The sequence below is a fragment of the Harpegnathos saltator genome, unplaced genomic scaffold (genome assembly GCF_003227715.2).
Source record: "Harpegnathos saltator strain DR-91 unplaced genomic scaffold, Hsal_v8.6 scaffold198, whole genome shotgun sequence".
Lineage (NCBI taxonomy): Eukaryota > Metazoa > Arthropoda > Insecta > Hymenoptera > Formicidae > Harpegnathos > Harpegnathos saltator.
Window position 1 is genome coordinate 53500 of NW_020229981.1, and position 19589 is coordinate 73088.

The following is a 19589-nucleotide window of genomic DNA, read 5'->3' on the forward strand; positions in this document are numbered from 1 at the left end:
TTAGACTAGTCGTATATGACTAGTCGTTAACATCATACTCATCATTTCTAAATATTTTAAACCACTTCTCACAGACAGCACGCAAGTAATGGACACAATATTCTTTCCATAAATCTAATAAATCAATTTATTAGTTATTGCAGCAATTTAACCTTGAATAAAATGATAAGGCATGCAATAGCGAAGATGAACTTTATCTATTTCATCTTTAATGGTGTTAAAACTGATATTTTGTTGAGAACTATAAATTATCAACCATTCATTCTGATAAAGTATAGTCAACATTTAAAAATTAAAAAATACCATAATGCAATATAATTATTAAGTCGCTGTTATAGCCATCTATTTGTGATCTTATAAACTGCAAACACCTAATAAAGAACATTAATACATTGTAACAAAATCATCCGCCAATCTTCTTATAACAATCGACTCCTCATCGAAAATAAAATTGTCTCCGCTTTTAAATACATTTCTATATGACATTTCTATGATGAAATTGTCTGACAGGAACTCAAGCTACTTGCAATGTTGCCGCATCCTTCAACCGAGCGCACTATCCGCGGTATAAAGTTGGAAACGCGTTTTCTCATTGCGAATTTCACTTTCTCTCATTATAACATACGTAAATATGTATAACTAATCTTAATACGTTTCGCATTGTGCGTTTATTTGGCAAGACGTTACTACGTCTCTTATCATATTGTAATATCGAACCAAACATAAGTTGCAATATTGATCTTATATTATGCAAATAGTGAAAGACTTTATGTCTTTTGTTTTCTATTTATCTCTGTTATTCGTACGTACATGCAAAAGAAACAAACGTCACCATCTATTTTGGACTCGGAATCATACAAGCTCTTCAAATAACCCACGATAATCTAAATTCTAAAATCTTTGCAATTCGAACATTAAACTAAAATATTTCCGTTTATAAGGTATATATAGCAAAACTAATCGTAATTATTATATGTAATAGGATCCCAAAGAGTTGATTCTTTTGATACCAACTATAATCTGATTTTGCTGTTTAAGTGATGTAATGATCTGGCTTCTAATAAACTAAAAATTTCACGTAGATATATATAGCCGATCTTATTATTATTACCGCATATTTGACGCGAAACACTACCGTGTCTCCTACTGTAATATAGTGTAGTACTATATGCTATAGACAATATGTTATAGGATGTCCGGTAATTAACTGCCAACCCGAAATGTGAAGGTAGATTGGATTAAAACAAACATAAAAGTCCCATACCGTTTTACAAGATTCACAATAATTATCGAGTTATTAATGACAGAAATCTGAGGAGTGGGAGCGCGCCGACATAGATAATTGGAAAAGTGTTGCAGCTGCTCGGGCTAGAGTCGATTCAGCAATTGTTGCCGATGCGCGGCGAGGAGAAGGACGCGCCATTATTTATGTTTTATCTCGCTGCACCTGTCTCGCCGCACGCCGCCAACCGTTGCTAGGTCGATTGGGCCGCACTATAGCTCGAGAGGCTACGACGTTCCTCCATCATCCATTTTGGCGCGCACACATTCGTCAGATTTCTATCATTAATAACTCGATTATTGCGATTCTTGCAAAATTGTATTTTTACTTTTCTATGCAGTTTAACCCAATCTACCTTTACACTTCGGATTGGCAGCTAATTGCCAGTGTTACGTCCTGTAGATTTAATTAGTAAAAATTCTTTCCTCTCGCAGATTTATATTCTCCTAATATAACTATAATAGGAATATATACATATATAAATATAAATTAGGAAACAGACCCATCTGGCGAACAGCCGTCGCGCCAAATGAAAGGCGATTCGGGAAAATTCCATAACAGGAAACAGTGCCCTGTTGTAAAAATCTACGTCTTCGTTTAAAGTTTATATCTGGGTAGTGTTCGCCAAGTGTGTCCGTCGTCCTAGCTATAAAAATTTGAAACTCCGCGCTAACAAACCTTCAGTAAAACAAAGCAACACAGAGCATTCCTGCTCTAAAACTTGAAACTTACATCTTCCCAATCCAAAACCATATGTGCCCTATCAGTCAACCAACAAAGCTTACTTCACTGATAGTCGTAAAATCTGATCTCAGCCTTTGATTTACGGCATTTTGATTTTTCCAGCCGGCCACTTGTATACATTTCTCTATCTCAAGAATCCACCACCTCCACGCTTGTCGCGCCTAATTCATTCAGCCAATCATATCATATCCATCTAAAACTATGAGACACCCACGCTCCACCCTTTAGCCTTTCCATATTCATATCTCCAAAAACTAACTGTCTCCTCCCACGATGTCTAATAACTTCGCTAATGGCTGAGACCTTTTTCCCACTAAGACCAATTCACCCCTTCCTCAAAGGCCATCTCTCTACCCACCCTGATAGCTTCTGCCTCCGATTATCACTACAAAAACCGCGGTAATCCGCCTCCGCGATACTACTTCTATTCTGAGAGACAGGAAAAAGAGCAGATTCACATTCACTTAGATTCTAGATTCAAAAGTCAGACCTGTAAAAACGCGTCCTTAGACTCAAATTCGTCTTCGGTTTTGTTTCGGCACTACACATACTCTTACGTCCTCTGTCTTATTTTTTTTTTGGGGACAAAAATAAAAATTTAGAATCAGTGCTATTGTACCATAATTGGACAATTGGAAGGGAGTCGCACAATCCATCCCAACCTACAGAGCAGGAGCCGCCTATCAACCGTTATATCTTGTTCATTTCTCGCATCCCAGGAATCACCAGTAAGTTACATTTTCTTTGCTTACTAACTCTTTACTCATATTCCTTCCTTTTTTTTATTATTTCCTCCTTCTTTCACTTCTCATACACACACACATACACACAACATCATTCCAGTAAATTGTAATAAACCGCGCCGCATAACTTTCTGTTGTCACTCTTATTTTAATAAATTTGGTATTAATTTATTTCCATCAGTTAATTTCAAAATCACCCCACCCTTCCAACAGTCAACTCATGGTCCTATCCCCGGTAAAGGGATTCGCATCCCTGACCGAAAAACGGACTGCTCGTCGTACGTCGGTGCCCGAGTAAAGGGACCCGTCGGGTCCCTGACCCGTCGGGTCCCTGACCCGTCCACTAACACGCGTATATGAACGAGGTTCGCCTTACTCGCGAACGAAAAGGTGCGTTCCTCCTCTAGAACACCAGATATCCTGTATAATATAACTATTCAATCAGCAGATATTTTTTAACATTTTTCAAATATGTATTTTATAGTTTTTTCACATTTCTTTCATTCAATGTACAAAAAATATTTATTTAACATTTATTTAATGTATATTTTACATTAATTCTTTATTAAAATAATGTTTAAAAAAAGTATTGGGTGTACAACTATGACTTTACGGATTTTTTGATAAAATAAACATTAATTTGAAACATAATAAATTATTCTTACTTTATTTAAAATATGCTCCATCGGATACTACAACCTTTATCCATCTTTTAGGCAATAAACGGATTCCACGCTGGTAGAAGTCTGGTAGTTTTGAAGCAATCCAGTTATGATGCTAATTTTTAATTTCTTCATAAGAATTGAACTACTCTCCAGGAAGGGCCGACGCCATAGATCGGAACAAATAATAATATGAGGGAGCAATGTCTGATGAATATGGTGGGTGAGGTAGAATCTCCCCGAGGTAGTTCACTCCTTCTAGATAATTCTTAACGGATGAACATGCAGTCTGGCATTGTCATGCTGTAAAATTATCTTGTTATGTCTATTCTCCCATTCCGGCCGTTTTTCCTTCAGAGCCCGTGTAAACAATCAACACGCACTAGTCGATCCGCTTCTCTCTGACAGTAGAAGGAACTGCCTTTCGCCAATGAACAAATCTTTTTTTTTATAAGTCACTTTATTTTCGTTAACGATGTACAATTTGTATAGTCGCATGTACGCAAATAATATTAACGCATCGGGCGGGTTATTCCGCGACTTCTTCTGACACCTGATCTGTATCTCGTGTTTGGTCCGCAGTTCAAATCTGCCGTAACGGATCGCAGCAGTTCTTCGCGGTTCATGCGGTATTCTCGCGCGACGGAGACGATCTAATCTGTCGCCAGACGACCGATCGAATCTGTCATCCGGACAACCGACCGAACTCCGTCTCCTTGCTCCGCCGAGACTCCGGTATCAGTCGCCAAACTCATTCACGCCCGTTCCTTTTATGCATGGCTCTGCTCTACGGCAGACTGACTCCTTTCCCTCTCACTATTTCCTTTATATCTCCCCACCATGCGCGCCTAGAACCCCCAGACGCGCCATTCTACAATATTTGTCAGTCAAACCTGAACGAATCCAATCACTCAAACAAATCGTAAATAACAATAAACGATAAATCGGCCTTCGCCTTGAACGTCGCCAACAGCCTGGTTCAAACGTATTAATTGTAGTCGGTAGCATTCACTAGTGATAGTTTCAGATGGTTGCAATAGCTCATAATACACCAGACCCTTCATATCCCACCAGATACACAGCATAACCTTGCTGCCGTGGACGTTTCGCTTTGGCGTTGATGGACCAGGTTTACCGAGCTTAATCCATGCTGGTTTGCATTTAGGATTGTCATAGTAAATCCACTTTTCATCGCCAATAATAATTCGATGTAAAAAAACTCTTTCTTTTTTGACGTGCAACAATTCGCACGTGGTTTTTCTTCTTTCGATGTTTCTTTCTTTCAATTCATGTAGCCCAATTTCCTTGCTTTTGGACCATTCCCATGGCATTCAAGCGTAAGGAAATGCATTAATACTGTGCCAATTCTTTTTCCGTTTGACATGCATCTTCGTCAAATAATGCTTCCAATTGCGCGTTTTCAAATTTTTCGACGGCTTTCCATGCGGTTTATCATCCAAATCAAAATTATGCTTTCCAAATCGTTGAAACCACTTTTCACACATGCTTACCGATGGAACATGTTCTTTGTAAGCGTTCACAAGCAAACGATGGCTTTCAGCTGCACTTTTCTTTAAAACAAAATAATGCAGTAACACTTCCCGCAAATGATGTTTATTCGATACAAAAGTAGATATTTTCAATACAATAAATATAATAACTGTTTACACTTCAGTCAAATAGCAACAACTAAGTTTGGCAGCTGCGTACAGATCTTTCCAATACAAGTATTACCAACCTCAACATAATGCCATCAGTACGAGATATGCCATTTATTGAAAATCCGTAAAGTCATACTTGTATACTCAATATTTATTTAACGTTTATTTTACATTAATTCTTCATTTAAAATAATGGTTAAGAAAAAATATTTAACGTTTATTTAATGTTTATTTAATATTTATTTTAGGTAATTATTTAGAATAGAGGAGCCATCCCCGATTTTAATAATTTTCATATATATTATTATTACTATTCTCCTTTAATAACATGCAACAAATTTTAGGGTGTGTGTGTGTGTGTGTGTGTGTGTGTGTGCGTGTGTGTGTGTGTGTGTGTGTGTGTGTGTGTGTGTGTGTGTGTGTGTGTGTGTGTGTGTGTGCGTGTGTGTGTGCGTGCGTGCGTGTGCGTGTGCGTGTGCGTGTGCGTGTGCGTGTGCGTGTGTGTGTGCGTGTGTGTGTGCGTGTGCGTGTGCGTGCGCGTGTGCATGTGCGTGTGTGTATGTGTGTGTGTGGTTAGTGCGAAGTTCTCTGGAAAATCCTGTAGGCCCTGGTCGGATTCGAACCTGGGTCGCTGGCTTATGCACTGCACTACTGCTATACCCTGACGGAAACTAGATATATTATATACATACGAAGAGTATCGACGTTACGCGTGAAAAATTTGGCAAATTCTAGAACCTACGGCACTCGAGCCCCCACAATGAGACCCCGGCTCTCGACTCTCGTGAGCGTGTGCGAGCATGTTCGAGCAGGTAGGGATCATTTCGAAGACAAAAATTACCCCGCGATTGTTGGAAGACAATACCTCTGATCTATGTCTATCCGAATATTTTTACCTGTGCGGGTCCCCTCGCTTTCGAACTCGAAAAGTTTACAACGGGATTTGTTACCTGGACCTGGAAATCACAGGGAAGAGAGAAGAGGTGAAGAGAAAGGAACGTACAATATTTTTCATAAAATTAATTCACATTTTATTTTTCATGATTAAGATGAGACATTTATTAAAATTGCTCGTACAATTTTATTTAAATAAATCGAAGTAATTTCTTGAAATATAATGTGGAAATAAGTATCTAGAAACGTTAAATCTTTTAATTGCCGACGTACAATTTGCTCGATTTCCTGATAGTTTGTGAAGAACGTCTGTTTCACGATGTCCTCGTCTGAGTTTTTCTTGGGAAGCCTGAGTTCTATCTCCGTTACGAGAAACCGAGCGCAATCGTTTGCAAGTTTTGCAAACATTTGCAGTTGTTCACATCGAGCGTCAATACATTTTGTTATAAGTTCTAGCCCGTCAAAAGATGTTGCCTGCATTATGATGTTTACCGTGTAGACTTTTCGTTTCTTCGTCGGCGGCTGCTGCCCCTGGGATGAATCGGTAGGCATCCTTTTCGATGCGGTGTTCACCTCGGCCGTTTTCGTATTTTCAGTCACCATGATCGCCCTTGCCTCATACGCCGTAGTAAAGGTGATGGTCACTTCGTTGATATAGACAGGCTCCGGAACGGCCCTGGTTACCGAGTGCAAGTAATCGCCTATGTGTTTCATGTACTCCTTAAACTTTTCCCATGTGGCGAAGTCAAACTGAATCCCTGTAAAGGTATTGCCGGATAGTTTTTTTATTGTAGGCTCGAACGTTGCCCCGTCGTTTGATGCCCGCAATCCGATTTGCATCCTCGTGGTATCCGAAGTGTTGAGGGGATAAGTAGTGGAGAAGCATATAGCTCTCATAGCGAGCCTTCCCAGAGTCACCATACGCGATCTTCTTAAATTCTGCGTTTGCGTTAGTATTCCCCATTATGTTTCTCACAAGAACTTATTATCCCACAGGTGAAAACACGAAAACTCATATACTTCGTCGCACGAAACGAGTACTAAGGCTGAAGAAGCTCAAATGGTTTGGGTCCAGCCCAATGGACTTCTTATAGGAAAAAGAAAAGTGGAGGGGTAATTCTGTGAGCATACAACAAATAAATTTATTTCTTAATATTTGTTAAATGATTCAGCCTAGAACGTTCTAGAATTTTTCAGAACGGAGCGTACGTGTTCCTATAGGTTTTATGATGAGGGAGCAGGTGTTATATTTGTCGAAGCAATGGATGGGAAAATATATTTCATGGTCTTTTGCGAAAATTTCCAATCGGATTCTATTAAAGTCAAAACCAATTATATCATCCATCCTTATATCTAAATTTATGTTTAGATAAACATATTTCTACAAATCGTTTATGTAGGCCGCAAAGGAATGGCGCCGAACGCACATTTTTTCACGTCTGAGAATTTATAAAAACGAGAAGAAAGGAGGTTTATTCTTTTGTGGCGGCGATAAGGTTTATTCTTTTGTGGCTGAATGGAATGCACGAACCCTGCAGATTCCGATGGGTTTTATATTATCGCGGGAATAGGCATTATATTTGCCAAATCAGCGGATGAGAAAATGCCATTTACATCTCTTTTGTGAACCGGAGTCCTATCCTAATCAAAACTGATTATATTTCCTTCCACGCATCTAAATTTAGATAAACAGACAATTCTACAAAACGTTTTTCGTGTAGGGCCTAAGGGAACCACGCGGAACTCGCATTTTTCACGTCTGAGAATGCGAGATATAGATATGAGAAGAAAAAGGTTTATTCTTTTATAGCAAGAATAATGTGATCCTTTAACAGATACTAAATTCTGCGATAAAATTAGACGAGTATATTGCCGAAAAGCGTTGATATAGTTAGTTCTGCCTTATTTACACAGGCATTCGTGGAGGTTTCCCAAAAATTTTGGAAGATCCGTGTTACATAAGAATGTTCGAAGCTGCTATGACATATTTTATTGTTTCCATCGCTTCGAGCAACATTCCTATTCCGTGATATTCGCGAAAGTATAAGATGTCGCAGTTTCTCAAAATTGTATGTGACTGTATAATCGCAGCGTCGGTAGCAAATCCAATAATCAAACGTGGGAAATATCTGTGCGAACTCGCGAGTGATAATGATGAGAAGACATATGAAGTGTTTTATAAATTCGCGGCCATGTGCAGTAGTGGCCTACTGGCGATGTTATTCGCTTGCGGACAATTTAAAAATAATCATTGCTTGTATGAGATCGCAGCCGAGATTGTGGAAGCGAGAAGATTACTCAGAGAATGAAAAAGATATCGGTGACCGTGTTCAGGACATACTCCTTTCCACATTGTAAGTAATTTCCTTTCACTGTGATGTGACATAAAAGAATAAGCCTAATAAATGCCGGTGTTCACGAATACGTTCTTGTGTTCTTCATTCTCTCAGTTCTCACCAATACTGTACGAAGCGGAAATCCAAAGAGCCGCTCTCGCTCGAATATAAGGCTTCCTCGTCAACGAAATCTGCCCGTGAGTATAAGGAAAAATAAGTATAAGATTATTCTCTCGTAGAGCCTCGTGTTTAATATCGAGTTAAATTTTAGCAAGTTGTAATAAAATAGAGAGAACTGACAAAGATATCGCCTGCAATATAAATGAAAACGGTATTGATATTACTCATGACGACGCTGTTCACGTCACGGTAACATCATCGTCATACGATGACAATGGAGTCGATGAAACGACGCAAGACGCAAGTGAAGCTGGTGAAACCCAGGACTTCCGAATCTCGCAGGCTACACTAGTCGAAGGTAAGAAAATGTAAGAGAAAATATCTTATAGTTCTTAGTTGTATTTTTATTCTAATTGTGTGTAAAATTTATACTTATATAACATTTTCAATTCATATTTACAGTACAACAGGGTAGTGGATACGAACAGTCGAAAAAACATCAAAGGGACAAAAGCTAAGACCAGAGTGTGCGAAGCGACAGCAAAAGCCGACACGGTCAACAATCGTGAGTCCTTATATAAATGTATTGAAATACTAAGGGAAAAGTCGCGTAATTATAGAAAATTTAATATTCTCGGGAGGGAGTCGAATATTCGAATTCTCCCACTTCTAGAAGGAGCTAACATTACTGAATATTTAGAAAATGCTTTTCAGGAAATCCACGACTATGTGGTAAATTCGGGTGGCGCGAACAACTACGTGGGGTTGACGCTTGCTTCTTCGGACTTAACGCGGAGGCCGGCGGGTTTATCGCTTCGTCCCGCTCGGGACTTGACCTACAAAGAGATTTGGAATCTCGTGAATTCGTTAGCGCAGAGTACCGGAGGTCATGATATTTTAGGACATTTCAAAATTAATATTTTCGATGTCGCGGCATCGAAAATATTTTCCACGACCCTTCTGGTCGTGGAAAGAAATCATATAAACTAACTCACGAAGATATAGCGAAACGCTCAATCCTTACTATAAATAACTTTGACAACTTGTACTTTCCCCGTTCGCTCATCGCTGCAATAGTGTACAACGAACGCGGCAATATGCGCACAGGAGAAATGTATAATAAATGGATTGCGTGAGGAAGCAATATTCTATATTACAACGAGACCTAGCGGTCGAATTGACATGGAAAGCCGATATCTGTATACCTGAAGAAGGGTGCGGTATTCCCGAGACCGAGCGTTTCCAGCATTATCTTGCCAGCAACGATATCGTGATCGTTGTTTATTACTTTAGTTCCTTCGCACGTGGTGAGCCTCTCATGTACGATGGTAGCAACGTACTCACCTCCCACGGGCGCAAAGCTAAAATGACTCTGAATATTATGTACTACGAAAAATCTCGACATTACAATTCAATATTAAATTTAAGAGCTGCATCGGGCAGCCAAAGTTATTGTGAACGTTGTAATAGCGGATATAAGCCGGAAAGAGGGCATCGGTGCTCAAACGCATGTCCACTGTGTCACGGCGTTTCAGCGTGCGAGGTATCAGGCGTAGAACTAATACGATGTGCCGCGTGTCAATGTGAATTTTACGGGTCGGTGTGTTTCGAGCGTCATCGTGCGCAAAAATCGCTCCAAGGCTTTCCATCTTTGAGCATCTGTAATATCCTGAGAGTTTGCAGCGACTGTGGTCGTTTGCGAAACTTAAGGAACAAACACAATTGCAATGAGATCTTATGTCGTGTTTGCAACGCGTTGCAACCAATGAATCATCTATGTTATATGAAACCACTTCGATGCGACACTGGTTCATCCGACACGATGAATCCGCAGCGAGTAGGAAACGAAAACGTAGTTGATGACATTGACGAAGCGACAGAAACAAATAAGCGCGTAAAAGGTCGCATCGCGTTTGTGTTCTATTGTGATTTTGAGACGCGTCAAGACGATACGATCGAAGGCACAGAAAACGTTAAAACTCACGTTGTGACGCTTTGTATTGATGCAGTAGATATGTGAAAGCTGCATGAATGTAAACGATATGGTGTTGCGATGTCGTTGGTGCGGGATACACGAATTTATATTTCGAGACAATCCGGTGAAACAATTCGTCGATTTTGTCACGAGACCGAGGAAGAGTTTCAAACAGATCTGCATCGCACACAACGCAAGCGCATTCGATGACGCAATTTATTCTACGATACTTGGTCGAGAGCGGTAATCGGATCGAACTTAAGCTTATTTTAAACGGTAAGAAGATTATATTGTTAACCGTTGGGCAAACAAAATTTATCGACAGTGTTAATTATATACCTATGCGCTTGTCAATATTACCAAAAGCCTTGGGTTAAAGGATACCGCAGGCAAAGGCCTGTTTTCGCATTTATTTAACACTGTCGAAAATCAACATTACATCGGATCGATACCAAATGCAAGATATATTCTCCCGAAACGATGAGATCGCCTGAGCGTGAGCGGTTTTTAGAATGGCACGAGGACATGGTGCGCAAAAACATAGAATTTGATTTCCAACGGGAAATTGTGAGCTATTGCCGGAACGATGTCGATATTCTTCGACGGGCTTGTCTTGCGTTCCGTAAGATTTTCCTGGATCGTGGAAAAGTATGTCCGTTTGAAGAATGCACAACCGTCGCATCTACGTGCATGAGAGTTTTTCGTAAAAACTTTCTACGTGAAAAGGAGATAGGTATTATTCCTTCGGTGGTATCGGCGTGTCAACAATCAATCCCGCAAAGCGTTGAAATGGTTGTTGTGGATGGAGCGCGAGCTCAGTCATACTATAACACATGCAGGTAGATCTCGCGAACATCGCATACCGGAAGGGCTGCTCGTCGATGGGTATTACGGACAACGAATCCTGCGCAAAGACACGTGTTGCAATTTCACAGGTTTTTGGCATGGATGTCCCGCGTGTTTCAGGGTGAATCGTGATAGCCCGCTCTCGACCACCGTGAAGGGGGATACTATTGAGTCGCGATACGAGCATACACGCGTGACAACATCTCGTCTACAGAAGCTAGGTTACATCGTAACAGAGAAGTGGGAGTGCGTCTTCGATCGGGAGTTGCAGGACAATCAACCGATGCGCGATTTCCTTGCGAATCACTCGATGTTAGAAACTGAGCCTCTCGATCCTCGCGAAGCGTTCTTCGGTGGTCTACAGAGAACATCGACACCCGGTGCGATGTTACGGGTACAGAGAAGATACGTTACGTACACGTATGCTCCTTGTACCCGTTTGTGCTAAAGACGGGCTCTTTTCCGCTGGTCACCCGGACGTGTACGTGAGCGAAGAATGTTCCGCCTTGATTGATATAGCTCCCGATTTTGACTTTAGCAGAGTGGAGGGGATCGTCCGGTGCAAGGTGCTCGCTCCGCGTGATCTCTTTCACTCTGTATTCCATTTCGCGTTCGCGAAAAATTATTGTTCGCCTATGCCGTAGTTGCCGCGAGACATTTTCTCAATCTCCGTGCACACATGATAATCCGGCCGATCGAGAATTCAAGGGTACCTGGGTATCCTGTGAATTACGGAAGGCTATAGAGAAGGGCTATAGTGTCAAGTCCGTGAGCGAGATATAAGATTGGAAATATAAGATTTCGCAATACGACCCAAGTACTCGGTTGGGAGGTATGTTCGCGGGATATATCAACTGCTTTCTGCAACTTAAGCAGGAGCTAGCGGATGGCCTGCTGAATGCACCGACGATGAAGAGGCCAAAGAGCGATACCTACGGGAATACGAAAAAACAGAGGGTATTGTTCTCGATAGAAACAACATCGCGGTAAATTCGGGGTTGCGTTCGGTTGCAAAGCTTTGCCTCAATTCGTTCTGGGGTAAATTCGGTCAGCGATCTAATCTGCCGAATACGGAGGTCGTTAAGACACGCGAACATTTCATGTCGCTGCTCACGAGTCCCGAGCATGAAATCATAAACATATTGCCCGTGAACGATGAGGTTCTCTACGTCTCATGGCGATTACGACAAGAGGCGCTTGTTCCCTCTGCAACTACAAACGTCGTAATAGCGGCCTACACGACGGCATAGGCCACTTGAAATTGTACGTTTATTTAGAAAAATTAGATCGTAGAGTGTTATATTATGATACTGATTCATGTATATATTTGAGCACCGGTGACCCAATGAGTACGAGCCGCATACGGGTAATTTTTTGGGCGATATGACGGATGAACTCGAAAGTTATGGTCAAGGTAGCTACATAGAATCCTTTGTATCCGGAGGCCCAAAATTTTATGCCTATGTCGTTCGCACTCCACAAGGTAAGATCCATGAAGTTTGCAAAGTAAAGGGGATAACCTTGAACTTTGAGACTTCGAAATATATTAATTTTAGTAGTATAAAAATTTATTAGTCACCAATAAAATACCTATCGATGAGAACGAGGAAGAGAAGAAAGAAGATGCGAGGAAAACTTCGATAAATCTACGTTTTAGAGCGATTCGTCGTACAGCGTTTCACGACATTGTAACGAGAGACGAGAGCAAGTCATGCGTGCCGGTGCTCTTAAAACGTAGATTCGACGACACAGGTCACTCTGTGCCATACGGTTACGTAGTGGCGTAAGAATAGTAGTAGAGCGTGTTCTTTCTCCTCCAAATCTAAACACTTATTTGTAGAGTAAGAAATATATAAATATAGACGTTTCCCCAAAAGCGACAACCTGTATATCGCGTATGCACTAGCTCTATAAGAAACTTTTGTGCAAACTGTATGTATATATTCTATTAAAATAAAGCTTTTGCAAAATAAAGAAGAAATAAGTTCTTTTACAAATATATATGTATTTCTATCTTTGTATATGACCCTGAATCACAATAAAATCTTAGCAAATTATATCGCTAGAAGCAGTCTCTTTCACCCACAAGCGTTCGCTCGTACGAGCTCATTGAACGATTATTAGCTCACAGTTTCATGCTGGAAAGCTAATGTCGCTAGCGGCGCTAAAATAAGCTATTCCCGCGGCCGCGAGCCACGTGAAAAAGCTTATTACGTAGCGCTTCCGCGGATATGAGCTAGCGGATCGCACGGCGCCGCGGAAGGGTCCCCAGCGCGAGTTATAAGCTCATCGCGTTTCTCCTTTCTTCAGCATTTATGTAGCTTCACAGGTAACCGAATCAGTCATTTGCAAAATGGACGGCGCTGGAAACATCCTTGGACATCGATCGTTTGGCCTACGGGTTGTGGAAAACGTTTCGTAAAGATTTTTTCGCTATTTACCCGCATGGCGATACACGTTTCGACAGGATCCTATTTTATTATGCCGAGTGGCAAGAGGCTTACCGCCAACTACAGCATGAAGCGGCGAAATCGAGACGATGCGTGATAGAATTTCGAGAAGGCTTACCGCGCCGGATGATTATTCAAACGATCCGCTTGTCGCGAAAATGGTGATAATAGACGATCTCATGAGGGAATCGTCATCGTGCGAAGTAATCGTCGATCTGTTCACGAAGGGTAGTCATCACAAAAACCTCAGTGTTATACTCATTTCGCAAAATCTATTTCATCAAGGACGCGGACAACGAGATATTTCTCTCAACGCGAATTACATCGTGGTGTTCAAAAACCCTCGCGATCGTGCTCAGATTCGTCACTTGGCCAAGCAGGTATGTCCGGAAGATTCAAAGTTTTTGGAAGAAGCTTACTATGACGCTACATCGTTTCCACATGGTATTTGTTGCTCGATCTGAAACAATCTACCCCGGATGAGTATCGGTTTCGTACATGCATCTTCCCACTGATACTACGCATTATGTTTACGTTCGGCGTGATCCACCAGAAGTTACATATAAAACCATGCATACGATCATTTTGCGACAGTCTTATCGCGTAATGGCAGTGAGTGGGGGAGCAGAGCGAATGCGAAAAAGGCGATAGAACCGCAAACGCAGCAAAACGGTCCATCGGTGAGAAAAACATCTCTCTTCTGAAGGCGTTGTGCTACTTGACGGAGAAACAACGTGCTGCCTTTCTGCGAGAAGCTGACCGTGATTTCATCAGATGTATTTGCGAGTGCGCCTTCAACACGCTCAAAGGTAACGTACCGCTCGACAGAAGAGAAAAAAATCGCCTATCGCCTATCGGGTTATAAATCTACATTGCGTCATATCGCTAATGATCGCGGTGATTGGAGAAGCAAACGAGAGCGATAGTGCAGCGAGGCGGATTTCTACCTTATCTGATCGTCCTTATACTTGGGGCTATAGTATCCAAAATTATCGGTAATTGAGACTGTTCACGCTTGAACCATGGAAAGAGCCAAGTAGATGGTACTGATTTCTACGGATAATCTCGAGAGAATGCAGCAACAGGCTCATACATCATCGACTACAGCGTCGTCGTTGTCGTCTTCTTCAACTGTGATCCCCTCTGTTTTGACAGATAATGCCGCAACTGGGCTGAACATAGCACCAGTAGAGGATGAACATACAGTGCGTACTCCGGGTTTCGTCCTCTGGCGTCTCGACGCCGAGATGCATAGAATTCTCAATTCTCCAGTCCTTGGAGGAGCACGGGAAAAATGGAAATTGTGTAGAGAAGTACTTCAGCGATATGTGTACTTTTTTCGAGAGCGGGAAAAACATCGATTATGCGGAAAAAAAGAAGAGAAGCCTGTTGTTGGTGAGGCTGACGGTGATGAAAGCGATAGGGAAGGGGAAAATATCTCTCGCGAAGATGACGATTACGCTAAAGGAAACGCGGTAGAAGAAAACGCTGGTATGGCTGTAAATGAAGATATTCCTAACTTAGAGACTGACACATTGAACATTGAACGTTTCTCAATACGTACGAGACGAAAGACGCAGTCGTCATCATCGCACCAGCGAACAGAAAAGCATAGGAAGAATACTGAATAAAGTGCCAAAAAGTTACCGGGCTAAAGCGCGCAAGCTGCTGACCCATTTGTGTGATGTGGCGGTACCCAGTCGATTAAGTTGAGATAGACAGGGAGTCGTAACTATAGATGGTTGAATTCTGAGAGGACCGAATATCGTCGATCTCTTGAACGACGCGGCTCGTGAACGAAAAACTAACAAAGCGGTAGCGAAAGTACAGTTTGCACAACTTTTGCGTGAAGTGAATACTCCTTCGGAATTTGTAGGAAATCGGGAATTACTAGAGGAAGACACGGAAGAAAATTGTCTTTCTGCGAGATTGAGAGAAACTCTTCCGAAAGGTAGCAGTACCCCGCTCCCGTTACCTGACAATCAACTTTGGTCTAAACGTAAGATTGTCCAGACGTCGCTTGAGGAAAAGGATGACGAGGATGGACGGGCGCTGTTTGTAACAACCACTGAGAATAGTAATAAAACGTGTATGAGCGGTGACGTTTCTAAACCAACGAATAAAAGATGCATGATAGATTGGAACCCGTTAGAACTGAGTATAGCTTCCTCAACGGCTAACAGTTATGCACATCGACTTCCACCAGCGAAGGGGTGAACGTGCAAGCGTGCTATCGGGGAGACGTCTCTCGCGGGAGAAGAACGCGACGGGGGCATGTACACGCAACATTTATGACTTCTGATCAATATAGGCGTAAAACGCGAGTAAGCGATAACGCATTTAAATCAGCGAGTAAAAGACGTTTGATCAATTGGAACACGCTGGAATGACCGACTCGCAAAATTCTACGATCCTGCACACTATACGGGATACTCTGCGATAAAAATCTTTCGCGAGCAGCAGGACCCGGCTCCGCACGTGAAGAGATTATTCGTTGGCTTCAGTCGCAGGATGCGTACACACTTCATCGACCGATAGGACATAAATTTCCACGTTTGCATTACAACGTCACGAATATCGACGATCTGTGGAAGGTCGATTTAATCGAACTCGCTAATCTCCGAAATTATAACGAAGGCTATTGTTACTTGTTGACAATCATCGATGTGTTTAGCAAATTTGTCTGGTGGAACCAATACGAAGCAAGTCTTCGATCAGCGTGACGGAGGCTTTTCGTCACGTATTCTTAAGAAACGGAGGGCGGGTACCGGCGTGGTTACAGAGTGACAAGGATAAAGAATTCATCGGTCAAGCATTTCAAAATTTTCTGAAGGAAAGGAACACATATTTTCGCACAGTGCGAAATCCTAATGTCAAAGCAGCGGTGGTCGAACGCTTCAACAGAACGCTCAAAGGATGCTTATGGTGCTATTTTACACACAAAAATACACATCATTACATAGATGTTTCGCAAGGCATCATGCACGCTTACAACCACACTCGACATTCCACCATTAAAATGGAACCGGCAAGCATCACGTTGGACAACGCACGCCTTGCTCGTGAACATATGCAGCAGCGATACCACCTCTCGATGAACTCGATCGAAGAAATCATAGTCGAGGAGCTAAATACAAAGTGGGTACATTAGTGCGAGTCAGTAGAGCGAAAGGAGTCTTTGAGAAAGGATATGAGGCGAACTGGACGGAAGAAATATTTCGGATTCACCGTATTCTCGAATGACGAATCCTCGTGTGTACGAATTGAGTGATCTTCAGGTAAAGTATCGATGGGATATTTACGAACAAGAACTGGCCCGGGTAAATAAAAACTTACAAGAAGAAGAGTTTATTGTGGATAAAGTGGACGCAGAGGACGAGGAGCTAATAAAGAATTTTTCGTCAGTTGGCGAGGTTACCCCTCTAAATTCAATTCCTGGACACCTGCTTCGAACCTAAAGCTGCTTCCAAACCATAATGGGGGAAGACCGGTTTTTCATGATTCTACCGAGCTATAGTAGCATGCGACACTATCCAGAAAATACAACTACTTCATTTATTACGGAATTGCCTCAAGAAGTGAAGCTGACTGGTTTATGGAAGTTGCGCTTACCGAAATTCAATTCCCCTTTAGTTTTTTACACGTGCGTCCCGAGGAAGATGCAGAACTCAAATTCATTTCGTTACCATGTGAAAATATTAATATCAAAAGCGTAAAAAAGATGAAGACCAGCTACCTAAATTCGGGGTTACCCGCATAACCCCGGGATGTTTACGCCACGATGAGCGAACTGTTACAGGCTTTAAACAACGCTAGCTCATTGTTCAAAACACACATTGCTTGGCGCCAGGATCCTCATCATGGTGGTAAAGTAACGCTGTACTGCACATGCGATATTAAAGAATGCAATAGACTTCATTTCGTGAAGTTTTCCGACAAAGTGGCTCGTATCTTGGGCTTCGATATGTATAGACCGGTGAAGAATTAATTCATCTTAACTTGTCGAAAATTATGCAGGGCTATGCGTACTATCCCAATACTGATCGTAATGTGAATCCCAGAAAGCTGGAGAAGAAAAGTTTTACGCTTTCACCACGGCAAAACGTAAACTTATGTCCGACGAACCAGGTAGTGTGTGCGGGGTGTACCTGATAAACTCTTTTTTATTGCGATATTTGCGAGTCCTATATAACGGGAGACGTGCATTCTCCTCTTCTCCGAGTGGTTCCCGTCGACTACAACGATGGTAAATATGCCTACGGACGTAACATGGTGAAACATTTTTCGCCACCGAATTATATTCCATTGCGATTAACATGTTTCCGCACGATCGAAATAGATATAAGAGATCAGGTTGGCGAAAGAATACCATTTGAATTTGGGACGTTGACAGTTACATTACAATTTAGACGTCGAGATTAGAGATAATTATTCCGTAAAACACATAGATATGACGCATATTTAGAATATTACGAAGCACAATCCGGGGGAAATCGTGGGGCGGAATTCCACGAGTTTCGTAGGATCGCGGTATCAGAGCGGTCACGGTATCGTAGTTTTCTCGGTGGTCCTGTTCAGACGGGTGTTGCCTTATTTGCCAGTGGTGCGCGTGTCGTTGGAAAAGAAGCTCTACGCGCAGGGATTAATATACTCGATGATGTGGGGAATAACACACCATTGAAAGTAGCTGTTAAAACGCGCCTCAAGGAATCAGGCTCAAATCTCAAAAGAAGAGCGAGAGAACACATTAACAATCTGATGAAGGGGTCGGGATATAAAGTTCCTGCGAAAATCGGAAAAGCTCAGTTCTTTCAACACGCCAAGCGGATCAGCGGTAAATCATTTCGTGCAAACATCGGGTCAGCGCTTCTAAATCAAGTAAAGGAAAGTGACTCGAAGAAACGCACCGGGGAAGAAATCGGGTAAGAAGCTAGCGAAGAACCACGAAGAAGAAGCGTTCAGTGAAAAAAGCGGAGAGGACTCACTAAACGTCGGGGAGTTATCAAGAAGCGTACTGTCAGACATTTTTTCCTAAACAACAAACGCGTGCTTTCGAAGCATGTCCTTTCTTCATACGCATTCCTGCGAATGTTAAAGAGTGAACTCGATCTCTTCACCCTGCCATCTACAAACCAGTATTGAGAGTTCACAATGGATTCACTACAAACCCGTGTCTTCTCTCACGGACGACGCGCCCGTCGAATTCGTCGTACCCGGGCATGGAGAAGAATACATAGATCTTGCTCACACCATGCTGTCGCTACGCATACGAGTAAAGGAAACCGGAGCAGGAGCCGCCGCCGCAAAAAGTAGGCCCCGGTAAACCTATACTGCATTCGATGTTCAATCAAATCCGACGTATATTCAATCAAAGCTCGTGTCTCCTCAAACAATGCTTACGCTTACCGCGCTTACATAGAGGCGTTATTAAATTAGCTTCACCAGTAAAAACCTCCATCTGGTTCGTACCTGTGGTACAGCGATATTTGCGAGAACATGGACGCTCTACCTGGAGCGACACCAAGCAATCACGGACTGACAAGCGAGCCACTTTTGTACAAAGGGACGAACACTGGATCTCATAGGTCATCTTCACTGCGACGTCTTCAATCAAGATAAATTCTTGATCACGGTGTCGAAGTGCGCATGAGGCTTGTTCGTTCGAAGATTTCCTTCTGTCTTATGGAGGGAAATACTATGTCACGGATACCATTTTGATGCTACACTACTCATCAGAAGAGCTAGAATAAACCCAGGCATATTACTCGCCATACGAAAATGTTGACCAGGACTACTGCTAAATACCCACACGAAGTCGAGGTTAAATCATTCACGATTCATAGCGGCGTCGTAGGAGAGACACTGGACAACGTCAT